Below are 13,666 nucleotides of genomic sequence, written 5' to 3' on the forward strand. Positions count from 1 at the left end.
CACATGTATTATATTAAGATTGTCATAATTTTTTTTTCATTTAAGAAGAACACTGTGAGATTAGAACAGAGCTATGTTCTCCTTTGTATCCCAAGGCTCCATGAGGGTGGGGTGACATGGATTATGAAAGCAACAAATCAAAGACCTTGATTTTCCTGAGAAAATTCTGAAATGCACATAGTAATAGATTATTTGTTCAGTGAGGAAAAAGAAACAGAATTTCAAGCAAGCCTTTAGGACTCCAGAGAAAACAAGCCTTGTCCAAGCAGAGCAGAGAGGTAACAAAGAATTTATCTGCATTTTCTTCCCATTCTTTATTTTAGCTACCATTCCTAGAAAGAAATGGGCACTCAGTGACTCCCTTAAAAGATCTTAGGTGAGAATACATCATTGTCGTTGAACTACACAGAAATGTGTCCATAGGTGTCAAAGGTCAGTTCCCAGGAAACAGAGCCTCAGATGGTGGTTCTTGTGTGAGACATAATAGAGGGAGGGCTCTCAGGAGAAACCTGTGAAGAAGCAATTAGAGCAAGATTGGGTAAAGGGATGAGTTAGGCAAAGGCATGCTTTTCAAAGTCCAGCCTGAGCCTGATCCCTTAAGGAATTCTATAGAGTGAACAGGCACCATGTCATTGGTCCAGCCTATTAGACAGGGAGCTAACAATACCTGTCCTAGCTCATCAGCCCAGTGAAAAGTATCTGGGTGGGCCACCTATACTATCTGCTATAGTAAGTATGTATAGCCTTTGTATAAACATGGAACATCTTCGAAAACAATTAATTTTGCTTAATATTTGAGGGGCCATTTTGATATTAAAACCCAATATTTGATTGGGTTTTTTTTTTCCTGTTGGCAAAAAAATAGAAAATGTTTCCTTTATGTTAGGGCAAAATGATGTGTATTTTTAAGATAAAACAAGAGGTTTCCAATACCAAACTAATTATGTCACATCTTTAATCAAAATTTTCTAGTCTTTACTGATGGAAATATATGTTCCATCCAGCAACTCTTTGGGGAAATGGCCATGAGATTTAGATGGATCCCACTCCCCAAGTCCAGATGACAATATGACCAGTTAATCAAAGTTGACATCCTCTTGTCTCCAGTGACTAGTTCAGACAAAGGAACATGATCCAACATAATCCTGAGAATTCTCCCTATGACGTTTAATGGAAACATAATGAAAACATTACCCTCTTTTTGCAAGAGCTACTAGATATAAGCTTAGACTTTGGGTGCCATATTTACCTAAGAATGAGGCTGACCCACAGAACCAGAGTTGAGAAACAACTGAAAATAGCTGTGCCTGAAGTCAGTACAGCCCTGGACTTCCTGGTTGCCTGTCAATTACCTTGCAGTTATTTCTAGCTGCAGGATAAAATCTAAACTCTTGTAGGAAAAATATGGCCCTCTAATGACCAACACAAATCCTTCCCCTATCAATCCTCTGCCCATCCAATTCATGTCCTAAAAACAGTGAACATAGGCACCTGGGTGGCTTAGTCTGTTGAGCATCTGACTCTTGATTTCAGCACAGGTCTCGTGATCTTGGGGTCATGAGATTGAGCACTGTGACGGGCTTCATGCTCAGCATGGAGTCTGCATGACATTCTCTCTCTTCCTTCCCCTTTGCCCCTCCTCTTATGTGCTTTCTCAAATAAATAAATAAATAAATAAATAAATAAATAAATAAATAAATAAAATCTTTAGGGGCACCTCGGTGGCTCAGTGCTTAAGCAGCTGCCTTCAGCTCAGGTTGTGATCCTGGAGTCCTGGGATCAAGTCCCACACCAAGCTTCCCACAGGGAACCTGCTTCTTCCTCTGCTTATGTCTCTGCCTCTCTCTCTGTATGTCTCTCATGAAAAAATAAATAAAATCTTTAAAAAAAAGGAAAAATAAGTAAAATATTTAAAAACAACAAAAAATAATAAATAGCTCACCATTCTTCAACCTTATAATGGCTTCATTTCACACTACCAGACCTTTGAAAAGGTCTTCCTCATTTCCTGGAATGTCTACTCACTATACAATCTATTCTTAGACTTCTGCTAGATTACTTACCCTCTACCCAATCTTTTCTGATAGTCTCAGCCTCCTCCAAGGCACATTTCCTCCACGCTCTGCCCTTAAGGAGCTATGTGGCAAAGAGTAGTTGTCCTATTTCCTTATCACACTCTTAAGTTATCTTCCAAGAAGATAACTTTTTCTTTATATATCCTCAACCTGAAGCAAAATACCACATACTAAGCAGGAGCTCAATAAGTAAGAAAGAAAGAAAAAGAGAGGAGGAAAGAAGAACCAAGATTCTAGAAAATTCCAAAATATTCTTGCGCTCCAAGAAAAATATCTTCACCTGTAGAACTTCATAAACTTATCCCAAGCCATCAGAGATATTTTCAGATAAAAGTTTATCTTCCCATCTCACACATCACATTCTTCAAAAACTTGTCTACTTATGAATTACACTATAGATTCCTAACAAAATACTTTTATATTAATTTTATTTCTGCCACACACACACAAAAAATGCCTAAAAGGCAAGAACTTAAAACTCAGTATTTCTCCTCCAAAAGCTCAGAATATAAAAGCTCTGCATTCCACTGAAGTTAACAAAATTATCTATTGTAAAGGACACAGTTACAAACTACTTAGCTTGGCACCTAAGTTTCTTGCAAGTATGGCCTGATACTTAAATTATCTAATCTTCAGTTTTTCATCTATGAAATGAGAATAACATAAATTCCCTGATAATGTTAAGAATAAAATGAGAAGATGACACATAGGTAACAAGTTAATAAATACCACCATTATCCTCATCTTTATTACTAGTACCTCTCCTTGTTGTACCAGAAAGATTGTGCATCTATTCCTGCCTTGTTCCCCCCGTCCCCTGCACCTGGAATATCTGTCCCAGTTTTTGTTTTCTTCAACTCCTTTCCATCTCTCCTAATCAATCCTAAGATTCATCTCCTTAAACTATCTTCATGACAATCAGTATGGGTTCAAATCTCTGTATTAATTCTTCGACACTTGAAATATAGAAACACTTTAGCTTTAGGTGCTTCTGTCAATTGCAAATGAATGGAATATTTTCATTGGTGAATTGGAGACTAAATGATTGCCTTAAATCCAAAGGTGGTTACCTACTTTTCTCAGGTCATCCGCTAGTGTTCATCACTGATACTTAATTCAATATGATAGATCCTTTTTATTCAAAAGCCAAACCACCAAAGAATTTGAAAAGCTAAATTTCCCCTCATCTACTCTAGTCAATTATCATGGCTTCCCAAAGGCTACAGAGGGCTTGGGAAAGGTCAAGGAAGTTAATATGCTGCAATCACCTCTGTCTATTTTAAGTCTAAACTGGGAAATCCAGATGTGGTAATGTGATGAGTCCTGGTTAACCAAATGGTTAACAATTTACTACACTGCTCCTGTTCCTTAGCTGTCCTTCAATGGAATTTTCCTGCAAATACATACCTACTTTTTCCTCTGGTTTAGTGAGAAAGTCATGATGTTCAAGTCATTGTGTGACAAATCCCTTCCGTTCACACCGGGAAATGTTAATTATCTGCCAGGTTTCTGTAATCCTTCTCCACACTCCTGGGAGAGGCGAATTTCAAAGTGACAAGTGACTGTGAGGTGTGTCCCACATTATCCCCAAGAGAAAGGGGCCCCTTTTCACTCATGTGGCTTCCTCTCACTCTTGGGGTAACGAGTGTCAGGGAGCTGTGGAGGAGATATTCCAGGCCTGGAAAATTTAAGTTAAGGTCTACTGGGAGGAGTTTGCTAAAACCTTCCAACTCCTTCTTGCTGTTGCTGATTTTTTTTTTCCTCTGGAAATCATTGAATACCAAATAGGACATCCATATGGAAGTCCTTTATGCAATCCAAAAGCTCTAATGGGGTTACTATTTGGAAACTACATAATTTGGCTTATAAGAATAAACTGGTTGGTCCTTCCAACTCTAATCTTGGCTACTTCTTCCACTGATTCCAAGATAATAGTCAGTTGACTCCCAAACCCCAAATAGCTGCTTTGTCCCCCAATACTATCAAATGGAAATTGGTAGGACATATGTAAGAACTATGTTATTGCTGGATCTGACATTCTTGGTAGGTGATGATGATGATGATCCTTACTTCATTTATTAAACACTTCTTTTGTGTCAGTCATTTTAGAAGAACTCTATATCTATTTCCCCTTTTAATCTCTCCCCTCAAATATTATTCCACATGAAAGTCTAAATGATCTTAGAAAAACACAATTCTGACCATGTCATCCCCTTCTAATATCATTCACATATTCCTATTTATTGCCCATACATTGGAAATATTAATAATAAGAATTATATAGGTAACACTTAGTAAGTACCTACCTACCACTATGTGTACAGACACTATGCTACAAGACTGTTGTGTAAATTAACTCACTTAATCCTTATTAAAAGCCTATGAATTGACTACTATAATCACTAAATCCTCATTTCACTGATAAGAAAGCCAAGGTTTAGCAATTTGCCTAAGTATACACAACACAAATAACAACAAACTACTTCCTCAAACACTTCTGTGTGATGGGTCCAGAGTCCTCATTGTTAAACGTGAGGCTGTGTGGTGAGTTTTGGAAGATAATGCCTATGGTATGGCCTGTAAGAGTGACTAAAACTCTTAACTATAGGGAACAAACTGAAGGTTGCTGGAGAGGAAGAGGGTGAGGGGATAGGGTCATTGGGTGATGGGCATTAAGGAGGGCACTTGATGTAATAAGCACTGGCTGTTATATGCAATTAAAGAATCACTAAATTCTACTCCTGAAATTAAAAAAGAAAAAAGAAAAAAAAGAGTGACTAAAACTTTACAAATAATTACACCAGGTGTTAGATGTAAACTGGAACTCTCCCAGGCAAACCAGAACTACCTACTATAGGGTCCTACTGGTCTGGCTGCTGCTTGCCTTGCCAGCCCCACCACTGATAGTGCCCCATTCATTCTCTGGATCCCCATCCTACTGCTCCTCTTTCTGTTCTTTCAATATGTCCTACTGTCTTTGGAACTCTTTCTGCACAAAATACTCTCCCTCATCTACTGCCCTTACTCTCCTTTCCTGGTTAGTATGCTCATCCTTCAGCCCTCAGCTCACAGCAGTCCCCCTGAACTAAGTTAGAGAGCCTATATATGCTCCACAGGATGGCATAACTGTGGTTTTGTTAAAATCTATCTCCTCCACTTCCCTCTATACTTCATAGGGGAGGTGTTCTCCATTCCCTTTAGTACCCTTATACCTGGCAGAGGTTAAATGCTTAACAAATATCTGTCAAAGGAAAGGAGGAAGAGAAAGAGAAGAAACATAAATAACAAGGCACTGGCTTTTGTCCAGATTGAATAGATATACACTTATTAATTAATTAATTTTAAATATATATATATATATTAAACAGCTCCCCTGTTCCAGGCACCATTGTAGATGTTGATGATTTGGTTGAAATAAGACTGGAAAAGTGTCCATTCTGGATAACATTGATAAACCCATAAACAAATAAACAAGACAGTTTCAGATGATTCAGAAGGCAATACAAAATAAACAGGGTGATATAGTAGAAAGTGACTGGGAGATGGATATAAATTTAGTAGTCAAGAGTTCAATGCAAGGTGACATTTGTGCTGAGTCCTGAATGATGAGAAACTCTGGAGAACACTCCAGTTGAGGAGAAAGCTGGTGTTGTTTGTATGGGATAGACACTCCAGTGTGGCTGGAGGAAGTATGACCAGGAAAGAATAGTTGAGAGGGGGGTTGAGTTGAAGAGCTGCAGAGACTACTTCATATAGGACATTAATAAATAGCAAGGAATTCATATTTTATTTCATGTGCAGTGGGAAGTGTTGGATTTTAAAAAGTAGAATGGACTGATTTGACTAACTTTTTTTTTAAGACCACTCTGGTGGCTGAATTGATAATAGACAGGAGGAAAGGGCAGAAGCTGGAAAAGAAGTGCAGTAATCCTAGTGAATGAAGAGGTACTTAACGGAGGTGTGGTCTAGCAGTGCTTCTCAAACTTGACTATGTCCATGAATCACTGGAGAACTTGCTGAAGAGCAAATTCTCATTCTGGAGGTCTGGAGTAGGGCCTAAGATTCTAAATTTCTAACAAACTTTCAGATAATACCATCTTGCTGATTCAAAGACCAGGGCTGAAAAGCAAGAGTTTATAGAACTTGATAGATGGCATTTGGAAGCCACAAAAAGAAGAATTGAGGGTTATTTCTCAGGTTTTTTTGTTTTCTTTGATAAATTACAAGCATGGTAGTGACATTTACTAAGATAGACAGGTTTATCAGAATTCCTGTCTAGTGGGGTAGAAAACTTTTTAGGAGGATTGAATAGCAACTCACTTTGGCACAGGAGCCAAATTTGGGATTATGATAGTGTAAAATCACATTTCTGGCCCAGTAGAAAACTGACACATGAGCTATGATGAATCCAAGCTTTTAGCAGTAAAATGACCATTTTCTGATGAGCCTGCATGCATTGCCAAGTACTTGGTTTAAAAAAAGTGGTTTATGGATCTTTTTTTTCCCCAGGGACATCAGGTGCCTTTAAAGGGTGGTGAAAAATTGGGTCATAGCACAGCTGAAGTAAATGAGACAAAGGAAATGATTCTTTTACTTTTGCACATACTGTCCAACAGTTGTTCGCTTGTCCCTAACAAGCTCACAATCTTTATATTCCTGGCAGAACTTGTTTAACTCCATAGTCAACAATTCACCATCTTTAGACTGCATCATGCTTTACAGAAAATGAAGCCCACTCACTGAATTGCTAAACCAACTAAGTGTATTCTCAAACGAAGGCTTTTTTATATTTACAAATCTGCAAACTGTTCTAGAATTCTCTGCCCTTGCTCAAAAATGTAGTGCAAAGCCAATTGGAAATTATCTGGCTCCAGATGTGCATCATAAATTGAATCTGGCTTTATAAGTTGTGGGACTTCACTGGTTGCTCCTAGAAATGGAAAAACATGGCAGGTCCAAGACTCCCTATAATATTCAGGCTCTTTTCGTGTCTCTTCTCTTTTGCTTCTCCTGTCTCTCTTGGGCTGGTCAAGTGACTCTTGTTGCACAGCTCTCAACTGGAATTGTGTTTTGCCTGAATTTAAGGCCTTCTCAACGTAGGGTTTCTAATAGGCTCGGAGTATTTCTGATTTGGAAAGGTAATTTAAGTTGGAAAATATGATTTTCTGGCCTCAAGAAAAATTATAAAAGATTTATAAAAACTCCCAGAAGACTCTTTGGACATCAACTAGCTCTTACTAAGAATATTGTACAAATGAATCAGAAACATGTGGATTAAGTTCTCCCTGAATTAAACATGGGTTTCACACATGAAAGAGGTGGGAACGGGGGTTGGTATAGGGAAGAGCATGACAAAAAGATTTCAAATCTATGTTAAATCAAAACCATCCAAAAAATTCATTTTATAAATGAATGAAAATGTGACTGATATTTCAGTTTATCCTAATTTGAAATATTAAGTTTGCTCTAGTTTAGAGAGTTGTTCTTGACATTGGTCTTCAACAATAACTTGATAAATCAGACAAAAAACATGGTTTTCCTAGGCCTCTTTTATGTAATTTTATTAGGTTTCATTCATCAGCTTTGATGAAGGTAAGTAGTCTACAAGCATTATCTCTCCCCAGGAATAAAGTCTAGGAAGCATTTTTCCATGAACATCATCTAGTGGTATTTTCTAACATAGTACCTTCTCCAGTGGGCTATGAGAAGATTAAGGAAAATGTATTGTTATTTGGCAAACGGGAAATAGGTCTTCATTTATGACTCATGATCCCAGCATGAAGCAGAATATTGAACAAAAACGTGATGTCTCTACTTACTTCTTGATGCATTTTAATAGCAATTATAGTAAAAACAAACCCAAAAAAAAAAAAAGTAACCTTGATAACTCCCTGCACATAGCTAAGGTCAAGTCCAACTTACCATTCTTTTTTAAAAATGCTGCTTTGTCACACTGCCAAGGACAAAAGAAAGTTGAATCCAACTATATATCTTTTAAAATCTTGGGAATGCTTTAACAAGGAGAGAAAATTTTCTCATAATTATCATATAAGATGTCTGGATTCAATGCCTCCTATGCTCCTAGAGTTTGAAAACAGTGAGCTGTCCTTTAATTCTGAATTTTTCTTTATTTATTCCACAAATCTGCATAGCAAATCTTTCTTCTAATAAGCAATGTCAAGGCAAATCTAAGTCAAAGTCTGACAGATTGTCATTTTTACCATCTTAACACAGGCCAAGGAACTCATTTCTACCACTGGAATTCAAAATCACCAAACTCCTTACAAGGCTGGCTTCCCCATCCATTACTCTCACTTCTCCTTCCTTTTCCTAGAATTCTGCCAAGTCTACCCCAGCTCCTAAGGCCTTCAGTCTGTTCTTAAAACACATTGAGCCTCTGCCCATCTTGAGGCCTTGACAACAGCCATTCACTCTGCCTAGACATTAGACCCTCACATCCTTGTACAGCTTATTCCTTCTCACCATTCTGATCTGTGTTCAAGTGCCCACCCCTTGTCCCATTCATTCCACAATCTATTAAACTGTTTATTTTCTTTATCACTCCCAGAATTTATTGTGCTGCTACATTTATCTATGAGTTTATTTCTGTCTCCTCACAAACTGTAGGCTTCATGAAAGAAAGGACCATATCTGGCTTGTTTAGTACTCTGTCCTCAGCAACTAGGACAGAAACTTGCCAAGGATAGACACGGAATAAATATTTGTTAAATGGATGAATTAATTAATTCATGAGCCATGTAGTAATTGCTATTAGTGCTTATCCAGATCTCTGTACCAGTTCTATTCATCCCCAGCTGCTGTGCGGTCCACACTGCTAAGGACTAATGCCTGCCCCATCCTCTGGAAGACTATCCTTAAACAACTGGAGCACTTCACCTATAAGAAGTTTGCAATCCCCTTGAGGCATCCCATAGACAATGACCGATTAGTACATGGAGGACAGAAGCCCAAATCTCAAGTAAAACAAAGTTGTGTGGTGTCGTTCACACTCCAGAGCTCCTTGCAGGATCAGACTGAAACTAAACTTTATTTGAAATCTTGTTTTTGCTACACTTCTTCCATTTCCTACCTTGCTTCTTTCACTCCCTTTCTCCCTCAACAAATAACTTTTCCCTAAATCCCTGCCTCATGCTCTACTTCTAAGGAACCCAATCTAAAATAAGCTATTAAAAAAAAAGTTCATGAAATCAGCAACCATCCACTGATAATTATAGACAGTGTCCAGTTAACATTAAATTTGTGTTTCTAAACAATTGCCACTGTGTGTCTGAATGCCAATGGGAAGAGAGAAGGTGTGGTTCTTACAACAGTAGTCCAAGAGTCCTTGCAATTATTGGCAAGGACTCATGTATTCATTTGAATATTAAACTTCATTTGTAGACTACATTAATGATACATCTTATACAAATATATACCAAAAACAAATGCAGATAGATTTTGCAATACTAAAACTTATTTTATAATTAAGGGTAATTCTTCATCACTTTATTTTTTATCAGTTTCAATACTCTTGGTTATATAAAACTTTTTTAATATTAAAGAGGGATTCTCATGCACTAAAATGGGTATTATTAATTTAGAAAATAAATTCCCAAAGTAAAAGAAAGGGATAACACTTTGTCTAAAGAATTAACCTAAGGACCCAGTATCAAATTCTAAGAAAAAGTTGCCTTCTCTGCCTCACAATCTCTTTCCTCATCCGCTTTCCTAAACTCTTTAATCTATTTTTATTACCATTCCTCAGTTGGAAATTTATTTGAGTTAATGAGCATTTCATTAAAAAAAAATGCTAATATATCTGGGAAGTTTAGGGGGTCAGCAACTATCCCCACTTTAGTAAGAAATTGCCAAGCCATTGATTCAATAAATATTTCTTGAGAACCCAGGATGTATAAGGCATTAAGTTTATCTAGCCAGCAACACAAAGTTCCATAAAGGACAAGTCATTCCTTGAAAAAAGAAGAAAAAGGAAAAGGAGGGAATAAAGAGAAAAGCAAAGCAAAGCTTTTTTCTTATCATCTGTCTAACAAAACTTTGAACTTGAAAAAGTCCAATGAGGCTAGAAATAAGCTAGTTGGAAGGCATGAAACATGGAAGGAGTAAGGAAGTTAAAACCCTAAAAAACATGGGCGGGTGAGAAAGAGAGGTTCCTGGAAATTAAGATAAAAGAAAGTTGGTCTGATCAGAAATGTTGCCTGAATCAATAAGGATTGATTCACAAAAAACACCTCTCTATACCCTCTCCCCACTATATGATGTAACTCTATGACTTTAAATTCAAGTTAATACTGCTCTTGGTCTCCTTCATGTATACTGTAATAAATGCTATTGACCTACAGCAGGACTCCAATCACTCACTTCAGTTACCTTTGCAGAAGGCAATGTTGTTTTTCAGACTGACTTATTAGTATGTATCTTAACATGCAATTCAATCTATAGAGCATTAAGTCTTTGTCCATAGGCTTGTGATGATAGTATTCATTAAAGATGAGCTATGATTTGGGAAATAGGCCAGCATTTTTTCCCATGAGGTAACCTTTGTATTGGCTAATAAACACTCCCATGTTCAACACAGGACGGCTTTGTTACCACATAAACCTCACTGGTTTTAGATCCTATCTGGAAGTTTGAGGGGGAAAGTTAGACATTTATCCCAAAGACATGTATCCATCATCTATTATGCATCAAGTGCAGTGCTATGCACTGGGAACATTAGTTAAACAGCTAACTTCCATGAAATCAAATTTTGGGATCCCAAAGAAGTGATGATTAATTCTGCCTAATGGAATCAGGGGAAATGCTGGCATGGAACTGGTGTTGTCTATCTGGTCCTTAAAAGAAAAAGAGGTGGAAAAGGAGGTAAGGGCACCCCACCTAGCCAGAAGAGCCTGTGCAAATATTTTGAAATAGGTAAGTGTGTGGTCTAACAGAGAGAAGTGAAGGGATTAGTAAAGCTGAAAAGTAATGCCTACACACCTCTTCATGCGTTTAGGGCCACTGACCATGTGGGTATGCTTTTTTTTGTGAAGTGATTATTCAAGACTTCTTCCTATTTTACTATTGTATCATTTGGCTTTTTCCTAAAAAATAAATAAAAGTTCTTTATATATTCAAGATATAAATCCCTCTGCCAAGCATATATATTGCAAATATTTTGTAATTGATGGGTTCCCTTTTCTCTCTCAATGATGTCTTTTGAAAGATAGAGGATCTTAACATAACCAACTTATAACTTTTCCCTTTATGATGAGCACATTTTAGGTCTTGTTTAGGAAACCTTTTCATAATCATACAATTCATAATTGCCAAAAGTTGTAAGCAACTCAAATGTCTATCAAGAGTAAGATAGGTAAATAAATATCCCTTCAATGGAATATTATATAGTGATGAACATGAACAACTGCAACCAAATGCACAATATGGATGAAACAAATATGTTACTGATACTGTAAAATATACACTCTAAGATTCCATCTATGTAAAATGCCATAAATGGAAAAATTCATCTATTGAATTAGGAGTCAAGAAAATGGTTATCTCTGGTGGATGGTGACTGGGAAGAACCTTGAGGGACTTTTAGGGTACTGATTGCATTCTGTCTCATGATCTGGTTGCCAATTTCATGCGCACATAAGTTTTACAAGAATTCGTCAAGCAGCACACATTTTTTGCATTTACATTTCCAGAAAATATTTATATTTAAAAATATAAGAAAAGGTCACTTGAGGGAGAATAGTGACAAAAAAAATTAGGCTGAAAAGAACAAAAGATCTAGAACTTAAAGACCCCCTACTAAGAAGTTTGCCAAGTTTTAATTAGTTTTTAAGGTATGAGTTTTAGAAGAACTAACTTGCCATGTGGAAGACTGAGGCAAGTGTGGATCTGATATGAGGCAAGGGGACTCATCTGGAAGCTCTATAACAGTCTAAGTAAGAGATGAGGAGGCCTGTTTGGAATAAAAGGCAGTAGAAGTGAAGAGGGATGAACTTGGGTTTTCCCATTGAATGTTTCTTTAAAATCTACTCACCAGTGTCATAGCACCTGCCATTAGACTATAATCACCTGCCCTAAGTGTGGGGGGCAAAGGCCTATATGTCCTCGACAAATGTCGAATTTTCAAACAATGAGAGACCTTGATAAACATACCTCTCTCCTGGATTTATGAAGTCCAAGTATTTTTGTCTGGCTCTGATCTTGGATTGTAAGACATGTGTGCTGCTACAAATCCATTTATGGATTAGTGGAAAGTTCCAGAACTGACATAATATTGTTTGGACAAATTTTTCCTTTCTTCCTTTCTCCCACCGTCCTTTGCACACTATTCAAGTCCTCTTACTGGGTGGTTTCAACTTGTCTTGATAATTCCCTCTTCAACTTGTCTTGATAATTCCCTCTTGATAATAATGCTTATTAGGAGAAATGATGATTCCTTTTCTTGGAAATGAGGAGCTCTGGAAGACAGCAACTACATAGGGAACTCAGGTAGGCAGCATGGTGCAAGATGGAGCATGAGCAGAACCTCTAGGCACAGAGGTTCCTAGAAATCTTCCAAAGATACAGGGTCAGGATCACATTGGTGCCACCTCTGAGAGGCAATAGGGTGGGGTATAAACACCTTGTTGCCACCAGTATCCTCTCCATTATGTTCATCAGCAAATATTTATTGGGTATCTCTGGCTGAGCCACCCACTCATGCTTTGTGGGAAAGGGTTGGAAGGGAGCATGATGTGAAATTATGATCCAAAGACCCAGGGTGCACCCCACTCCATTTCGCCTCAGGCTCTGAAAGAGTAGACTCTTCCCACCAAATATTTCCTAAGATAAAAGGTGATAGCATGTAGAAACCTAAATATAGCCTCTCAAAGAGCAGAACCATAAATTAAGAGGAGACATATTTTCCAGTAAAATCCTGTTATATCCTTTAGGTCATGTTCTCTTCTCAAGATCTCTCTTTGGAGCTGATATCTTCATAGAGTTTTCAAGATTTTCTACAAGACGGTCTTTCCTTGTGTATTTCTTAGACTTTCGTCTATGCTTTGCATCTTGTCACCTATGAAAAACGTTGCTGATTTGTTCCAAAATCAACTCCAAATTTCATTTCCTTAAGTTTGCTATATGGATTTTTCCTGGAAAGTCAAGATGTCAGAATAAAATTCACCTTGGGGATCCCTGGGTGGCACAGCGGTTTGGCGCCTGCCTTTGGCCCAGGGCGCGATCCTGGAGACCCGGGATCGAATCCCACATCAGGATCCCGGTGCATGGAGCCTGCTTCTCCCTCTGCCTGTGTCTCTGCCTCTCTCTCTCTCTCTGTGACTATCATAAATAAATAAAAATTTTTAAAAAATAAATAAATAAATAAATAAAAATAAATAAATAAATAAAAATAAATAAATAAATAAAATAAAATAAAATAAAATAAAATAAAATAAAATAAAATAAAATTCACCCTGCCCAGAACAAAAATAACAATGTTGGCCCAAAGTATGATTTTCCCACTTATCTTTTCAGAAGGAGAACAGTCTATACAGAGCAGTGCTCAGGCTCAAGGGGCTTCCACATCTGCAGGACAA

General features: G+C 37.5%; 1 long non-coding RNA gene across 2 annotated transcripts; it reads right to left on the reverse strand.

The window, feature by feature from the left end:
• Window positions 1-312: 312 nt before the first annotated feature.
• On the reverse strand, window positions 313-10,584 carry LOC140618078 (uncharacterized). 2 transcript variants are annotated; one of them, XR_012018257.1, is made up of 3 exons: window positions 10,464-10,584; window positions 1,492-1,653; window positions 313-509 (listed from the first exon to the last, which is right to left on the reverse strand). It is a non-coding gene; the product is annotated as an uncharacterized lncRNA (long non-coding RNA). The 2 variants fall into 2 exon arrangements; XR_012018258.1 differs by having other exon boundaries at window positions 1,492-1,649; window positions 10,464-10,583.
• Between the last annotated feature and the right edge of the window lie 3,082 nt (window positions 10,585-13,666).

The sequence above is a fragment of the Canis lupus genome, chromosome 26, assembly GCF_048164855.1.
Source record: "Canis lupus baileyi chromosome 26, mCanLup2.hap1, whole genome shotgun sequence".
NCBI classification, from domain to species: domain Eukaryota; kingdom Metazoa; phylum Chordata; class Mammalia; order Carnivora; family Canidae; genus Canis; species Canis lupus.